Here is an 18,313-nt window from a genome sequence, read left to right as displayed (position 1 = left end):
TGATCACCACCACACCGGTTATATGATAACACGGTACTTCACTGGGGACATTATGTAAAAAATATATATATATTATATATATATATATATATATATATATATATATATATATATATTTGTTTTATATTATTATTTCCCCCCCCCCCCCATTTCTTAATTTTCCCCAAAAATTGTGAAAAAAATATGACTTAAAAAAACTCGCCATGCCTCTTACTAAATACCTTGGACTGTCTACTTTCCAAACAGGGGTCATTGGGGGGGGGGGGGGGGTGGTTGTACTGTCCTGGCATTTTCAGGCCTCAAGAAATTAGATGGCCTGTCAGTACATCAGGATTGATCAATTTTCAGATATATACCATAGTTTTGGACTCTATATACATTGATTTGGCTAATTTTCACCAAAGAAATGTAGGCGAATACAGTTTGGCCTCAATTTATGAAGAAAGAGAATATATTTGGGAAATTATATAATTTGGCAAAAAAAAAAAAATGCAGGTAATACCATGAAAATAAAGCTATTTATGTTAAAAAAAAAAATTTGGGTACAGTGTTGCATGACCGCGCAATTGTCATTCCACAACGTGCGACAGCGAGAAAGCTGGTCATTGGTCTGGTCAGGAAGGGGGGTAAAAGTGCCCGGTATTGAAGTGGTTAACGCCCACACGCCACAGATAGGTGTCGCTTGGCAACTGATGTTTCTGTGCTGCGTGTGCCCTCATTGCACGCTCCCAGCGCAGAGACTGACCTGTCAAAGCCAGCAATTGGTCCAAACTAACGATCAGAAGGGAGCGACTCCCGATCGTGGGACCACCGTGACAGCCAATCACATCGGCCACCAATTATTTTTCTGCACGCCCCCCATCAAGCATTTAGAACCTTTTAAGAGACAGGGGGTTAAACAATCCAATCAATGTGCATCTAAAGGAGATTGTCCAATCGGATTGCATAGTGTATGGACAGCTTTAGTGAAAAAAGATTCATTTGAACCCCAGTTCAGGAATCTCATCACTGCCCTCCTGGCCATCAGAGGGCTGCCAATGTCTCCTCCATAGGTGACCACTGGAGCTGTGGATCATCCCTCCTCCTCTGACAGTAAACACTGGGCACATCTCCCTGACAGGAAATAATAACAATGGTAGAAGGCAGTTTCCTGACACACATGAGGGTGGTGACCACACTCCGCTATCAGGACACTTACCTGATCATCGTGTACCCGGATGTGCCTGCTGGTTCCAAGCAAGCCTGAGGCGGAGGAACACCGAGCTCAGCTACAATAAAACAAGAGCATGCAACAAGTCTCTACCTACACACAGTGCACACCGGGACTACATTCATTCTCAGATCCCTCCGCCCATAGAAACACGCCGCACAGGAGGTGATCCGCCTAGATGACTAGTCATGTGACCAGAGCATGCTGGTGACGCCTGAACTTCCTCCAGTCACACTGGTGCTGAGCGGGCGGTGTCTGAGAGTCCAGCTGTTGTGTGTAATGGAGGGACTCCTAGGGATGTCATACCGCCGTGTTCTCCAAACAAAGTACAGACAAAGAAACCACTGAGAACCTCTTTTGCTGCCAGACTTGTTCTTTTTTTTTTTTTCACCCGTTTAACCAATTCACCGCTGGAAGATTTACCCCCCTTCCTTACAGGCCATCTTTTGCGATATACGGCACTGCAGAACTTGCGCGGTCGTGCGACGTTGTACCCAAATACAATTTATATCCCTTTTACCACACAAATACAGCTTTTGGTGGTATTTGATCACCTCTGCGGTTTTTATTTTCGTCAATTTAGAAAAAAAACAAAACGATATTTTTGCTTTCTGCTCTAAAACATATCCAATAGGTCAATATGTATTCTGATACATTTTTGGTAAAAATAATCCCAATAAGTGCACATTGATTGTTTTGGGCAAAATGTATAGCGTCTACAAGCTATGGGATATATTTACTTACTATTATTTTATTTTTCACTAGTAATGACAGTAATTAGCGACTTATAGAGTGACTGCGATATTGCAGCTGACATTGTAAAACTAGCTGACGCTTTGTGGGAACCAGTGACACTAATGCCTTGTACACACGGGCAAACATGTACGATGAAAACGGTCCGCCGGACCGTTTTCATCGTACATGCCCGCCCGGAGATTTCTGTATGATGGCTGTACACACCATCAGACAGAAATCCGTGCGTACACGGTGACGAGGTCGCGCCGTTGCCGCGACGATGACGCGGCGACGTGCACGGCCCTGGAAGTTCAATGCTTCCTCGCATGCGTCAAAGTTATTCGACGCATGCGAGGGATGGCGGCCGCTCGGACATGTACGGTAAGTCTGTACAGACGACCGAACATGTCCGACGGGCAGGATTCCAGCGGGCATGTTTCTAAACAAGTTTAGAAACATTTGCCCGCTCGAAAACGGTCTGGCGGGCAAATGTACGCTGGAATCCTGTCCGCTCGGCCGTACACACGACCGAACATGTCTGCTGAAACTGGTCCGCGGACATGTTCGGTCGTGTGTACGGGGCCTAATACAGTGATCAGTGCTAAAAAAAATACGCACTGTCACTGTACTAATGACACTGTCACATCAAGGGCGAGCAAGGCCCTTTCACACAAGTCGCATGAGAAGTCGTGCCCCATGATTTTCAATGGGTACCATTCATATCTGTGCAACTTCAAAGTAGTCCCTGCACTACTTTGGTCTGACTTTGATGCAACTTGAGGTCCAAAGAACCTCAAGATTACACAGGCATTGCTTCAAGTCTCTGACTCGTACCTATAATATGGGTTACCGATAGGTAGTGTCAGTATCTCCTGAGAGTATATGCAGCCGGGGACGTCACACGCTCTAAAACAATGGCCACTTGGGCTCCATTCACACTTTGGCGTTCTGTCTTGGGGGGCGGAATCGCTGCGATTCGTAAATGCTGCAAAACGCGGGACGCCCTTGCGATCCACGCTAATTTGAATGGCACCAAATCGCAGCACAATTTTGCCACGATTGCGGTAAAAACGCACAACCAGAATCACGGAACGCCCAACACCAAAAAGAAGTTCTCTATCAATGCAGCCTCACCTGTGTCCATTAATGCAGCCTCACCAGTGTCCATTAATGCAGCCTCACCAGTGTCCATTAATGCAGCCTCACCAGTGTCCATTAATGCAGCCTCACCAGTGTCCATTAATGCAGCCTCACCAGTGTCCATTAATGCAGCCTCACCAGTGTCCATTAATGCAGCCTCACCAGTGTCCATCAATGCAGCCTCACCAGTGTCCATCAATGCAGCCTCACCAGTGTCCATCAATGCAGCCTCACCTGTGCCCATCAATGCAGCCTCACCAGTGCCCATCAATGCAGCCTCACCAGTGCCCATCAATGCAGCCTCACCAGTGCCCATCAATGCAGCCTCACCAGTGCCCATCAATGCAGCTTCACCTGTACCCATCAATGCAGCCTCACCTGTACCCATCAAGGCAGCCTCACCTGTACCCATCAAGGCAGCCTCACCTGTACCCATCAAGGCAGCCTCACCTGTACCCATCAATGCAGCCTCACCAGTGTCCATTAATGCAGCCTCACCAGTGTCCATCTATGCAGCCTCACCAGTGCCCATCAATGCAGCCTCACCAGTGCCCATCAATGCAGCCTCACCAGTGCCCATCAATGCAGCCTCACCTGTACCCATCAATGCAGCCTCACCTGTACCCATCAATGCAGCCTCACCTGTACCCATCAATGCAGCCTCACATGTCCTGTGGTCTGATGAGACCTAGATAAACTTATTTGGTTCAGATGGTGTCAAGCTTGTGTGGCGGCACCAGGTGAGGAGTACAAACCCTGATGGGTTTTACTTTCTCTTTATTTCCCTGCAAAGGTAAAGCTTAAAGTGGTGGTTCCCCTAAAAATAAAGTTTTAACATTGCTTTTCCCAAATAAATTACGATTAGAATCGGCCGGTTTTATTAAAAAAAAAAGGTCCGCACATACCGTTTGTTATATTCGTTCCCACCGCCACTTCCGGGTACGATGCTGGCGGTGGGCGTTCCTAATTGATGGACAGGCATCCGACCGACGCATACATCGCGTCACGAGATGCCGAAAGAAGCCGACCGTCGGTGCGGCTCTATACGGCGCATGCGCGCCGACGTTCGGCTTCTTTCGGCATCTCGTGACGCGATGTATGCGTCGGTCGGATGCATGTCCATCAATTAGGAACGCCCACCGCCAGCATCGTACCCGGAAGTGGCGGTGGGAACGAATATAACAAACGGTATGTACGGACCTTTTTTTTTTAATAAAACCGGCCGATTCTAATCGTAATTTATTTGGGAAAAGCAATGTTAAAATTTTATTTTTAGGGGAACCACCGCTTTAATGGGCTACTGTGCATCGTATCGTATAGTAGCCCATTATGTGTCACTTACCTGAAACCGAAGCCTGCGATGTCACCGCTCTCCCCACTGGCAGGAAGTGTCCATCTTCACCCCTCTTCCTTCCAGGGCCACGAACCCTGGCTCTGTGACTGGCCGGAGTCACATGACGTCACTCCCGCGCAATGCACGCGGGAGCCACCAGTTACATATGATGCCTTTAGAAAGGGCATGATCGTGCCCTTTCTAAAGTGCGCATGCGCCGAAGACATCTGTGCACGGCTTTATTGGAAATGTCTCCTAAACCATGGAGGTTTAGGAGATCTTTCCAGCACCTACAGGTAAGCCTTAATATAGGCTTACCTGTAGGTAAAAGTGGTTGTAGAGAGTTTACAACCACTTTAAGAAGCTGAGGGTAAAGGTGATGGACTGGCCAAGCATGTCTCCAGACCTAAACCCTATTGAGCATCTGTGGGGCATCCTCAAACGGAAGGTGGAGGAGCGCAAGGTCTCTAACATCCACCAGCTCAGTGATGTCGTCATGGAGGAGTGGAAGAGGACTCCAATGGCAAGCTATGAAGCTTTGGTGAACTCCATGCCCAAGAGGGTTAAGGCAGAAGATTCAAACAAGGAAGACGCCGCTCCAGGTGAGCAATCACTACAGTCCGGATGCGCTGGGTGCAAGCCATGGCTCACCACCGATAATCAATTGGAAGAAACAGCCGCACAAAGTTTGAAGAAGCACGCATCACCTCGTGGGCTCAGACACTCTTTCTTTGTTGGCTGTCATTTTCTATTTTTGGAATAAAATTGTTGGAACGTTCCTGTGGTGTGCAGCCGTTCTTTTCTTCCTAGGTTTAAGGCAGTGCTGGAAAACTATGGTGGCCACACAAAATATTGACACTTTGGGCCCAATTTGGATATTTTCACTTAGGGGTGTACTCACTTTTGTTGCCAGCGGTTTAGACATTAATGGCTCCGTGTTGAGTTATTTTGAGGGTACAGCAAATTTACACTGTTATACAAGCTGTACACTCACTACTTTACATTGTAGCAAAGTGTAATTTCTTCAGTGTTTTCACATGAAAAGATATAATAAATATTTACAAAAATGGGGTGTACTCACTTTTGTGAGACACTGTATATTTAATTTGTATGATTATTGTGAAGCACACTTTTTAAAATGTTATGAATTTGAATTATTTAATACTAATGTATATTAATTAATCTACTGTAGCACTACCCCCGATAGAGCTGCTGGTTTGTTTTGGGTATTCCTTTGGGTATATCTAGGATATATGATGAGAGCCGAGAAGAACTGCAATGTCCACACTTTAGGTTTCTTTTTCTGTGCTTTATTACCCAACAGGGCAAAAGAACAAAAGGGGCTTATCGGAATCTGGAAGCCCCCTTTAACAAGGTGGCCCCCAGATCCTGCTCTTTAATAACTAAGGGGCGGGGTCCACCCGGTGATATCACCTGCTCAACCCGCCCCCTTGTGACGTCATTGACTGAGGGCATGCTGGGTCATTGACGTCACAAGGGGTGGTGTCACCGATATTCACTGGTTGTTAGAGACGCTGGCGGCCCCCCGCTCCTGAGTCAGGGCTCTTAACGCTGCCTGAGCACAGCAACTGTGCCTCAAAACTGGGGTAATGCATCGGGTAAGTTAGGCGGCCGTGAGGCCCCTGTGAGTGTGAGGCCTTAGGCGACCGCCTAATTTGCCTAATTAAAGAGCCGCCTCTGTACATATGCAAGAAGATGTGCACCACAATTATGATGCAATCAAGTGCAGCGTCTGCATACATATTGCACCGCCTATGGGAGAAAAAAGAGGAAAGATTGATGGGAAAAACCTGAGCTGAAAAAACACAGAAGAGAGAAGCAAGTGAACTCCACGTAAATTGAGATTTTCCTAGCTTGCATCTTATGCATTATCTTCCTTTAATAATGCCCACAGCAGAAATACAACTTTCAGTGAATTTCAATAATAAAATAACTTTTTAGAACAAACTACAAGTCCCAGCAGCCCTCTGGGTATGACTGCCAATCACGCGGCAGGTCAGGTAGTATATAAGGGGCTGTCTCTTTAACCACTTCCTTACTGGGCACTTAAACCCCCTTCCTGCCCAGAGGACTTTTTGCGATTCGGCACTGCGTCGCTTTAACTGACAATTGCGCGGTCGTGCGACGTGGCTCCCAAACAAAATTGACGTCCTTTTTTTCCCACAAATAGAGCTTTCTTTTGGTGGTATTTGATCACCTCTGCGGTTTTTATTTTTTGCGCTATAAACAAAAATAGAGCAACAATTTTGAAAAAAAAATAAAAATGTTTTAATTGTTGCTGTAATAAATGGCTCAATTTTTTAAAAAAAAAAACATTTTTTATCCTCAGTCTAGGCCGATACGTATTCTACATATTTTTAGTAAAAAAAAAAATCGCAATAAGCGACTGGTTTGCGCATAAGTTATAGCGCCTACAAAATAAGGGACAGAATTATTATTTTTTTATTATTATTTTTTTTACTAGTAATGGCGGCGATCTGCGATTTTTATTGCGACTGCGACATTATGGCGGACACATCGGACACATTTTTGGCGCCATTCACATTTATACTGCAATCAGTGCTATAAATATGCACTAATTACTGTATAAATGTGACTGGCAGGGAAGGGGTTAACACTAGGGGGTGAGGAAGGGGTTAAATGTGTGTTCCCTATATAGTGTTCTAACTGTGGGGGAAGGGGGTGACTGGGGGGTGACCGATCTGTGTCTCTATGTACAAGAGACACAGATCCGTCTCCTCTCTCCCCTGACAGCACCGCTGTCTGCGAGAGCCGGGAATGAGAGATGATCTCATATGTAAACATATGAGATCATCTCTCATTGGCCGCACAGATCGCCTAGGAAACGGCCGCTCCGATTGGCCGTTCACGGCGATCTGTGACTGGCTGTGTCCAAGGGACACGGCCAGTACAGAAGTTCCCCGCTGTGCGCTCGGGAGCGCGCGCGGGGAACGCGGAAATGAGCTGCCGTCAATTGACGGCGGCTCAGAGATTTAGAACCACCCTGCGGCCGTCAATAGTCGTACGGCCGTAGGGAAGTGGTTAAACACCTCCTCTTTCTTGGAGCGAAACTGTTAAGGACTTGAAACCGGAACTTCAGATGCAACTAGTCTTCCGACCATCAACGCATCGGACCCGGTGAGTCGAGCAGGTAAACGTCCCAACGGGGACAACAAAGGAGATCACTCCGGAAACTTCTCAGCCCGTGGCTCGAGTGTTGCGTTCATCAATAACCTGGAACAACATGAGATAAAACCATGATAGGGTTGGGTCGGGTGGGAAGATACTCGCCTCCTGTCTTCATATAACTAATATTTTCCGTCACAAGCTAGGAAAATCTCAATTTATATATCAGACAGGAGGCTCATATCTTATGCAAGTTCAAAGTCATACATGTACATATATACAGCAATAACAATGACAAACCTACCACACAGAATCACAGAACTGACATAGATACGTGTTCCTCCGGTCTAAAGTAAAATTGGCGGAAGGTGGTCTCGGAAGACCAGTCTGCCGCCATCAGAAGATCCGAAAGCGAACCTCCAGAGGTGATTACCTTGGTAGCCATAGCACCCCTGGAAGAGTGGGCACCGAACAGGGAAACGTCAATCCCAGCCATGTCCATGGTGAACCTCACCCACCGGGCCAGCGTGGCCGAAGAAACCGGAAGGTGTGGGCGGACGTAGGAAATGAGGAGTTGGGACAAAGACGGAGATCGCAGCGAAGCTGTTTGTAACTCATAAGCCTGTAAACAGCGAACCACACATAAGCGTGGGTGTGTTGGAAAAAATGGATAGAAGACCGATTGTATTCTCGTTTTTGTTCTACGTACAACCGAGAACTGAACGCCCTGAGGTGAGAATTGACGTCTAGATATGTCTAAGGCTTTGACATCGGACACGCGTTTGATGGAGATTAGGCATAAGAGAACCGTAAGTTTAAAGGACAGAAGTTTTAGCGGGAGAGCGTCATTGTCATCCCATATTGAAAACATGTTCAATACCGTAGCCACGTCCCAAGTGCTCTGGTATCTGGGACGTGGCGGGCGTTGGAACCTAACACCTCGCAAAAGGCGGCACACCAAGGGGTGTCTACCAACTGGAAGGGAGTCTACAGGAGAATGATAAGCCAAAATCGTTGAGCGATACACGTTAATGGAGCTATATGATCTCCCGGATTCAAAAGAGTCCGCCAGGTAGTTAGCTACCACTGATACAGGTGCGTGAACGGGATCAATTTGCCGTTGATCACACCAACGCACCCAGGTTCCCCAGGCCGATCGGTATGCCGATCTAGTCCCGGGGGCCCAGGCCAGGGCGAGGAGGTCCCTAGCTGTTCGTGAAAGGTCGCTATTCGCGTCCGGCACCCCGAGACCAACCATGCGAGGAGATGAAGGTTGTGATCCACAACCAGAGGATGGGGTTCCCCGGTTGGATTGGATAGGAGGTGGGGAATGCGAGGAAGCAGCCTGGGGAGATCGACCGTCATTCCTAGGAGGAGGGGAAACCACGGTTGTGTTGGCCACCACGGAGTGATCAGCACGACTGAGGCCCCTAGGTTTGCAACGTGTAAGAGAACCCTGAGGATCGTTGAGAAGGGTGGAAACGCATAGTGCGTCCCTTGTGGCCAGGTCTGGCGAAGGGCGTCTATCGCCTGGGCTTCGGGATCCGGTCTCCAGCTGTAAAAGCGTGGGAGTTGACGATTGAGACGGGAGGCGAACAGGTCCATGGAAAAAGGACCCCTCAACCGAACTCGGGAGAGGAATTCCTATACGGTCCAGCCGCCAATCGCTGGAATCGGTGAGGTAACGAGAATTCCAATCCGCAATCAAGTTCGAGGTGCCTGGAATGTATTCCGCTAAAGGAACGATGTTGCGTTCCAGGCAGAAGTGCCAAAACTCCTTTGCTAGGTTCGCCAGGGCTCTGGATCTGGAGCCCCCTAAGCGGTTGACATATTGGACTGCGGTTACATTGTCCATGCGTAGCAATACACAGCAGTTGGATACGTTCGGAAGAAGACTCCTAAGGGCGAAAAAGGCCGCCATGAGTTCCAACGTATTGATGTGTAGCAGAGACTCCTCTGCGGACCAGGTCCCTCCTGTGGTGGAGGGTCCGCAGCGAGCACCCCAGCCGTGTCGGCTCGCATCCGATTCTATAATGTAATCCGGATTGGAGCTGAAAATGGTTTTTCCGTTCCAATCGATGGCATGACTTAACCACCAGCGCAACTCCACTACGGCTTCCGCATCCAGTGGTACCTCGTCTGCGTAGCGAAGACCCTGGCGTAGATGGAGCGCCTTGAGCCTCTGAAGGGCCCGATAATGGAGAGGTGCCGGAAAGATGGCCTGTATTGAGGCCGATAAAAGTCCTACCAATCGTGCCAAACCGCATAAGGACACTCGCCGTTTGTACAATACGGATCAAATCTCCTTGCGAATAGTAGCCAGTTTGGCCTTGGGTAAGCGAAGGACAGAGCGATTGGTGTCCACTAAGAATCACAAAAATTCCATCTCTTGAGATGGAATCAGGATGGACTTCTCATGGTTTATGACGAACCCTAGCTCCTGGAGCAAATTGACGGTCCAGGAGGCATGTACGTTCGCCTGGTGGTTGGATCGGGCCATAATGAGCAGGTCGTCCAGGTAGATATTTAATCGTACACCTCTGCTCCGTAAGGCCGCCACCACTGGCTTCAGCAACTTGGTGAAGCACCATGGGGCGGAGGAGAGCCCGAAGGGGAGCCAAGTGAATTGCCACATCTTGTCTCACCAAAGGAAGCATAGAAGGTGTTGGGAGGAAGGATGAATGGGGACTGTGAGGTAGGCGTCCTTCAAGTCCACCTTTACCAACCAGTCCTTGGGACGCAAGAGATCTCTCAGATAATGGATCCCCTCCATCTTGAAGTGTCGGTAAACGACGTGCTGATTGAGGGTTCTTAGATTTATAACGGGGCGGAATCCGCCATCCTTTTTCCTGACCAGAAAGAGGTTGCTGAGAAACCCTGGAGAGAGAGAGGGTCCACCTCTACCACGGCCTGTTTGGTGAGAAGAGCTTGAAGCTCCTGGTCTATAAGTATCGAGTTTTGGTTTGAGAACCGGATGGGCTGAGGTACCACATTCATTTCTGGTAAGGAATACAGTTCTATCTGATATCCCGTCACTGTGTTGAGTATCCAGGCGTCTGCCGTAATCACAGACCAGGCGTGGATAAAATGTCTCAATCTTCCCCCCAAGAGAGTGTGAAAAGAATTCGGGTGTATGGCACTCACCGGTAGCAGGTCTTGAGCGGGGATAGCCTCTCCCTCCGCGTCCCCTCCAAGGACGTCCGCGTGGTGGGAAGAAGGGTGCTGGTTGCGCCACCGGGACTGGATATGATTGTGGAGCCTGGCTGTACTGAGCGAGAGCTCTATAGTATGGCCTGTTTGCGGAATATCGACCGGCAGAACGGCCCCTGTTTCTGCCGGCCCTAGGAAAAATTTTGGAGGTCCCTGATTTTTTTAGTGACGATTGGGCTTTGTCCAGACTCGTGTACAGCCCAACCATCTTAATAATGTCCTTAATAAGAGAGTCGCCAAAGAGCATGCCTTCGGCTGACGGGCCAGGTTCTGATTCTGCGAGATGAGATAATTGAGGATCCAGTCTCATTAAAATGGAGCGGCGACGCTCCGTGGAGCAAATGGTATTAGCGCACCCCAAAAGACAAACCGTTCTCTGGGCCCAGCCTCTGAGCTGGTCCAAGTCCACCGGGTTATCCGTGGAGGAAGCCTGCTCGGCGATATTCAAAATCTTGGTGACAGGGCCAAACAGGTCGAGGTTTCTATCCTGGATGGAACGAAAGGATCGTTCGATAACCTTTTTTGAATATTTGCCCTGCTTAGTAAGGTGCCTGAGAAGTACTGGGTCCACCTCGGGGGTGAGTACAGCCTTCTTCGGGATACAGGGTCGAGGACACTCTGCCCTCAATTTATTGCGGTTGTTTTTGTCCACGGACCTGCGGGCCCAGCATTGGATATATTGGGCAACCTCCGGGAGAGGGGCCCATTCTCCAGAGCGGGGGTGAGAAATCCCCTCTGGGTCGAAGAAGGGTTCTCCCCTAGCGTCTAAAATTGTTTCGCCCTGGGTCACAGGGGTGGCGTCGTCAGGGGGCGCCATATGCCCACTACCCTCATAATCACCATCATCATCAGACTCGTAGGCGTCTGCCGCCTCGGATTCCGCGGACGAATCAGACGTGTCCACATAGGAATCTGGTTTGGACCGCCTAGCGGATCTTTGCCCCTGCGTTTGCTGCTCCCCGAGGCTCAGGGGTCGGTGAGAGTCTGGAAGGGTAGTGGGTCGGCAGACCGGGTAGGGTGCTGCCTGGGGCACATTATTTACTTCCCCTGCCGGGGAGTCGTGTGTTGTGGGAACATTTTTGCGCTTATGAGTCGCCTTGCCCTTTTTTGTGGGCGGTTCACCACAGCCTGGGAGACCAGGCATGACAGGCGCAGCTAGGTGCGTTATAGGGGCAGAAGCCATGGCTGCTTGCACTGAATGGTTGATCAATTCCTGGATCTGGGCAGCAGTCAGGAATATGGGGCTATTAAGGGTGTGGTCTCCCCCAGCTGGGATGATAGGAGAATCGGTGTACTCCTCATCAGCCATGGTGAATTATATAAAAAAAAAAAAAAAAACGGACAAACCACAGTACTGCTAGTGATATCAGCGCAGGTATGAGGAACAGGTGGGAAAAAAACTTTCCACACTCTGAATCCGGATGGGTAAGAAGAACTGCACAGATCTGACAAGATTCCCCACACTAAGCACCACAGAAGGTAATCCTTATTAGCAAGGGTTAAAACGGAATAAATATTCCTATGCAGTCTAGAGACACACAGGGACTTCCTACCAGTACAGCCGCTCACTCCACACTGGAGTAGCGGCGAAAGGTAGGGACGTCCCCGCTCAGGAGAGCGTAATCTCGCGAGATTACGTCTCCTGAGCCGTGATTGGACGGCGCGGACACGCCCCCCGCAGCACGCGATGCGGTGATTGGAGGAGCGCGGGGATGAACCGACACGCCCCCTCAGAGACGAGACGCTCTGAGGGGAAGCGCGCGGTGTCTGAGGGAATGACAGGAAGGCGCCAAGAGCTGTAAAATGGCGCCGACCTGTAACGAGGTCTAACTACCTCAGAGGGGAGAAAGAAAGCAGAGTGAGCTTGCGGACCGAGCGCCGCAAATGCATGTGAATTACCATATAAGATACACACTATCAATAAATATTAATAATAAATATTAATACAAACATTATCCAGAAGTCAATAAAATTCATATAACATATGATTTGAGTGGGAAATGTAGCAGGAGACAAGTCCCAGCCAACAAAATCCCAGCATAATACAATAAAATCCAAACGGTAAAATACTTGAGAATAATATACTCATTTGAATTTCTTGCTGTGAGCAGAAAGAAAGAGGAGGTGTTTAAAGAGACAGCCCCTTATATACTACCTGACCTTCCGCGTGATTGGCAGTCATACCCAGAGGGCTGCTGGGACTTGTAGTTTGTTCTAAAAAGTTATTTTATTATTGAAATTCACTGAAAGTTGTATTTCTGCTGTGGGCATTATTAAAGGAAGATAATGCATAAGATATGAGCCTCCTGTCTCATATATAATTAATCTTCACCAAGGCTTTTTTTCTCAGACAATAAGTGCAGGAAATAAAGTGACAAGTGCTTTTGCGCTAAAATAGATCCTAAATGTATGAATCCACCAAAAATTATATAGTGCAGCAAAACCTAGTTATGTTTACATGACATAAAACAGGAATATGAATAAATAGTGATTCTGCGCAACATATCACGCTAATGGAATAGTGGTCTCACGTGAACAAAATAAATGTAAGGGCTGACAATTGTCAGCATATAGTGTTCAAAATGCAAGGAGAAAATGAAATATAAATAGTGAGTCCAAAAATATATATATATACTCAAATGGTGAAAAATGAGTCCAAAATATATAATAATCAAAAAGTGAATGTGCAAAAATATATAAGCAGTTATGTGCAAGGAATTGGAATAGAGGTTCAATCCCAGTGGTAAACACAAATCAGCTGTCAGGACAAATAATCTGAATGCACTGGATGAAGGTGAGCACCAGCTCTATGGTGTGAGTGCACGGCCGTGCGATGGAAGATAAAACAGATCCCTGGCTGAGCTCCCGGGACTCTTACCTCTCAGCCCTCCTTAATGGGCAATGATATACTGGTCACTCGCAGCCTTCTATGGGTGGTCCCTGATGTTTTCTCTCTTGCTCTAATAGAATCCTTCCTTTATTGGGACAGGTGCTCCTCAAAACCGGATGGGTGATGTGGGTTAAAAGAGAGAGAGAGAGGGAACTCTCATAGTGAGGTAACGTTTGGTGCAGGTGAAAAATATTTTATTTGGGAAAAACCTGCGCTTACATTAAAGACGTAAGACACGTGGTGTCGTAACGCGTAGGGATTGGAGGACATACACCCGGAGTGACGTAAGCTGGCGATTCAAACGCCGCTTGTCTGTTTCCTCGTTGCACTGTATTTTTCTTTTAATGTAAGCGCAGGTTTTTCCCAAATAAAATATTTTTCACCTGCACCAAACGTTACCTCACTATGAGAGTTCCCTCTCTCTCTCTCTTTTAACCCACATCACCCATCCGGTTTTGAGGAGCACCTGTCCCAATAAAGGAAGGATTCTATTAGAGCAAGAGAGAAAACATCAGGGACCACCCATAGAAGGCTGCGAGTGACCAGTATATCATTGCCCATTAAGGAGGGCTGAGAGGTAAGAGTCCCGGGAGCTCAGCCAGGGATCTGTTTTATCTTCCATCGCACGGCCGTGCACTCACACCATAGAGCTGGTGCTCACCTTCATCCAGTGCATTCAGATTATTTGTCCTGACAGCTGATTTGTGTTTACCACTGGGATTGAACCTCTATTCCAATTCCTTGCACATAACTGCTTATATATTTTTGCACATTCACTTTTTGATTATTATATATTTTGGACTCATTTTTCACCATTTGAGTATATATATATATTTTTGGACTCACTATTTATATTTCATTTTCTCCTTGCATTTTGAAGACAATATATGCTGACAATTGTCAGCCCTTACATTTATTTTGTTCACGTGAGACCACTATTCCATTAGCGTGATATGTTGCGCAGAATCACTATTTATTCAATAGGTGCAGGAACTCCTCCTTTCTGAGTCATCCCTTGACTCCGCCCCCTACTCACCTCCAACCACTGTTCCTTGGTTCCACCTCCTACCCACCTCCCAGTACCACCCCTTTTAGAGAATACAAAACCAAGTATCATTTTATAGTGCTAAGTATTATCAACAATGGACACCCCAGTGACAATACACTCCCAACAGCCAGCATCAATAGACCCTCCAGCAGTCAGCAATACTAGAGCCCTCCCTCCAACAATGATTGACCCCCCTGCAGCATAAGACCCACCCCAGCAACAATACAACCTCCACTGGCAACAACAGACCTCCACAGCAACAATAACCCCCCCCCCCCTTGCAAAAATAAGTCCCCTCCAGCAACAATAAATTTCCCAGTAGCCAGCATTAATAGACCCTCCAGCAGCCAGCAATAAAGACCCCTTCAACAGTAAATCCCTCCCAGCAACATAAGACTCACCCAGCAATAATAGATCCCCCATCCTCAGCAAATAGATTCCCTCCAGCAACAACAGATTCCCAAGCACCAGCATCAATAGATCCTCCAGCACCTCTTGCCATTACATATATTCAGTTCTGGAAGTGCCTTTCCCCCGCGTTCCCGCTGAAAAAAAGCCCCGAAAAAAAAGCGCTGAAAAAAAGCCCTGATCTTCACTACCCTTCTTTCAAATGTTTTCTGCCCCACTTTAATTTTTATTTATTTTTTTGTTGCATTGAACTGCATTAGGTTATCGTTTTTCTGTACTATGCTGACACCTAGTGGCAATTTTGGACCAATACAACTTGTCTGCTATGTGATTTTAGTTTCTTTTTTCACCCCTTCTGTCTAGTGCTAGTTAGTTTGGTCCTAGCTAGACGCCCCTACTTCTTCCATGTTCCCTCAGTCAATGTTAGTTATGTACAGAGATAAGGCATAGGGAAGTCATTGTCTTCTTACACTCCAGTACACTAGAAAAACATCCTCCATACTTAAATTCTCTAAAGTAAAATTGTGTCAACTTTTGAGCCTTATTGAAAAGTTAAAGGGGTTGTAAGCAATTGAGGTTTTTCATCTTAATGGTGAAATACCTTCTGTAGTGCAGCAGCTCCCCAGAGCCACCGTTTTACTTTCCTGAACTCGATCGCTCCAGCGACGGGGACGAGTACAGCAGCTCCAGCTGCTGTCTCACGTCCTAATTGGATAGATTGATAGCAGCAGGAGCCATTGGCTCTCACTGCTGTCAATCAAATACAGTGACACGGGAGCCAGGGCCGAATTCTGCTGTCTGGGTCAATGGACACAGCAGCAGGACTCAGGAGCGCGCCCGCACGAGTGCCCCAAGGGAGAGCGGCTCTCCAACGGGGCACTCATAAAGAGGAAGAGCCAGGAGCGCCACTGAGGGACCCCAGAAGAGGAGGATCGGAACACAAAACCCTTGCACAGAGGCGGTAAGTATGACATGTTTGTTGGTTGGACGTCATATGATGTGATCAGAATAACAAGGCGCTGCACGCCTGCAGGATAGCAATCGGTGATGCGGCATGTCAATCTGAAACAATTTCTATGTTTCATGTCATAAAATTTTGTTTTCTCCTTCATTGACGGGTACTGATGAGGTGGCACTGATATGTAGAATTGATGGGCACCGATAGGCAGCACTGATATTCTGCACTGATGGGCACTCATAGGCGGCACTGGTTGACACTAAGGCTGCTTTCACATTGGGCAGCGGAGGTGCGGTGACGGTATAGCCGCGCTATTTTTAGCCCTGCTATACCGTCGTATTTACCGCGATATTCGGGCGATAGCGATGAGGTTTTAACCCCCGCTAGCGGCCGAAAAAGGGTCAATACCGCCCGCATTCTGGGCGGTATTACCGCGGTTTACCATTGATTTCAATGGGAAGGCGGGGTATAGGAGCGATAAACACCCCGCTCCAATACCGCTTCAAAGATGCGGCTAGCAGGACTTTTGGAGCGGCCCTGCTACCGCACCACTTCAGTGTGAAAGCCTTCGGGCTTTAAAATTAAGCTAAAAAGATTGGCCATGAACCCCTTTTTTGGCTCAAAGTAAACCCATGTGTGATATTGAGCCTCCATGATTGAAAGACTGTCTCAGTAAGCAACAAATCTGCTTTCATTTTCTATCTCTGCCTTTGTTGCCTTACCCTTGGTGGGTAAAGATTAGAATTAGGGCTGAAACAACTAATCAACATATTGTCAACTATTTTCATAATCGATTAGTTGGCCTTCATACAGAATGCATTACTTCTTTACATATCAGAAAATACAGTGCAGCACACATACAGGTCAGCATACCGTCCATACATGTCCGTAAGTGCCTGAGAATATGTGAATGTGTGAGGAGCAATGCCTTATGGGACATGTAGTCCTGGGCTGGGGCTGTTACCACTGTCTGAATGCTTCCATCTGACAGGCAGGAGTGTGCTTGTCAGATTTACACACAATCCCAGTGGGTGTGGAACTTGGTTAACCCCTTATAGTTCTGATTATCTGCTGTTTTTGTACTGTAAAGGGTTCATTTTTTGTTGACCCCCATCATGACAAGTGATTAAAAAAAGCATGCTGCTGCTACTACTACAAAATGTCTAATGCTGGTCATAGATTTTTGGACGGGAATATTCACAAGAATATTTGTACGAAAATTATTTTATTTTCTATTCTTTATGAACAAATGTTCGTTTGAAAGTTTCACTTGCTTTTAACATTCAATTTTAAAATGAATGCAATTTCTGAACGAAAATCACATACTGTCTGAAAAATTTGTTTGATTGAAAAAAGCTTTCTATTCTGCATCTTGTATTTTCTTGTCACCGTGGTTAAAAACTAATGCAGATTTGACCCCGATAACGACTCAAAAATCATAAAATAAAATAAAATTCAAAAACCAAACATTCTTAAAATGAAAATTTTAAAAGGAAAAATGTGTTTATGTATGGCCAGCATAAGTGGCAACAGGCGCAGGTAGCTTGTATACAATCTGGTCTGAACCACTTGCCGACTGCTTCACGCACTTATATGCCGGCACAGGCAGGCAAAGAAACGTGTATATATATATATATATATATATATATATATATATATATATATATATATATATTGCTTTTAATCTGCCGCTAGGTCTCTGTGACAGAGCCCGCGGGATCCGCAGACTTGATGTGCGCCAGTGTCCTGCGATCGGGTCACGGAACTGCAGAACGGGGAGATGCCTTTGTAAACAAGGCATCCCCCTGTTCTGCCGAGTGACAGGACACTGACCGTCTGCTCCCCCTCATCAGGAACAGAGATTTGTGTCGTGTCACAGTAAGCCCCGTCCCCACACAGCTAGAATCATTCCCTAGGACACACTTAAACCCTTCCCCGCCCCCTACTGGTTAAGCCCTTCACTACCAGTGTCAAGCATTCTCAAGTCTTGACAAGTGGGACGTCCCCAAGCAGTGTCAAAAAAACTAGGGGTGGGAACAGTATCAGTAAAAAAAAAAAAAAAAAAAAAAAAAAACTTCACCCCAAACAAGCAGAGCTCAACGAAGGAGGTGCAACTTTAAACAGCCGCCTGCAAAACCTGTGATACAGACGCTTGATGTCGGAAAGTCCAGGAAGCACCAATTGCCCTGGTTGAATGTGCCATGACCAGAAAGCGGGGCATCCGCCCCTTAAGA

At 47.1% G+C, this 18,313-nt stretch overlaps 1 protein-coding gene across 2 annotated transcripts in view; it reads right to left on the bottom strand.

The window, feature by feature from the left end:
* Positions 1 to 1,345, bottom strand: part of ADAM17 (ADAM metallopeptidase domain 17) — a 111,213-nt gene extending 109,868 nt beyond the window's left edge. For both annotated transcript variants that reach the window (XM_040348622.1, XM_040348623.1), the window contains exon 1: positions 1,199 to 1,345. The gene's annotated coding sequence lies outside the window, so the exon portion shown is untranslated. The remainder of the gene's footprint in view (positions 1 to 1,198) is intronic.
* Positions 1,346 to 18,313: the final 16,968 nt, after the last annotated feature.

This window comes from Rana temporaria, chromosome 4 (genome assembly GCF_905171775.1).
Source record: "Rana temporaria chromosome 4, aRanTem1.1, whole genome shotgun sequence".
Taxonomy (NCBI): Eukaryota; Metazoa; Chordata; class Amphibia; order Anura; family Ranidae; genus Rana; species Rana temporaria.
The sequence above is the reverse complement of the archived record's forward strand: the minus strand, read 5'-3'. Positions and strand labels throughout refer to the sequence as shown.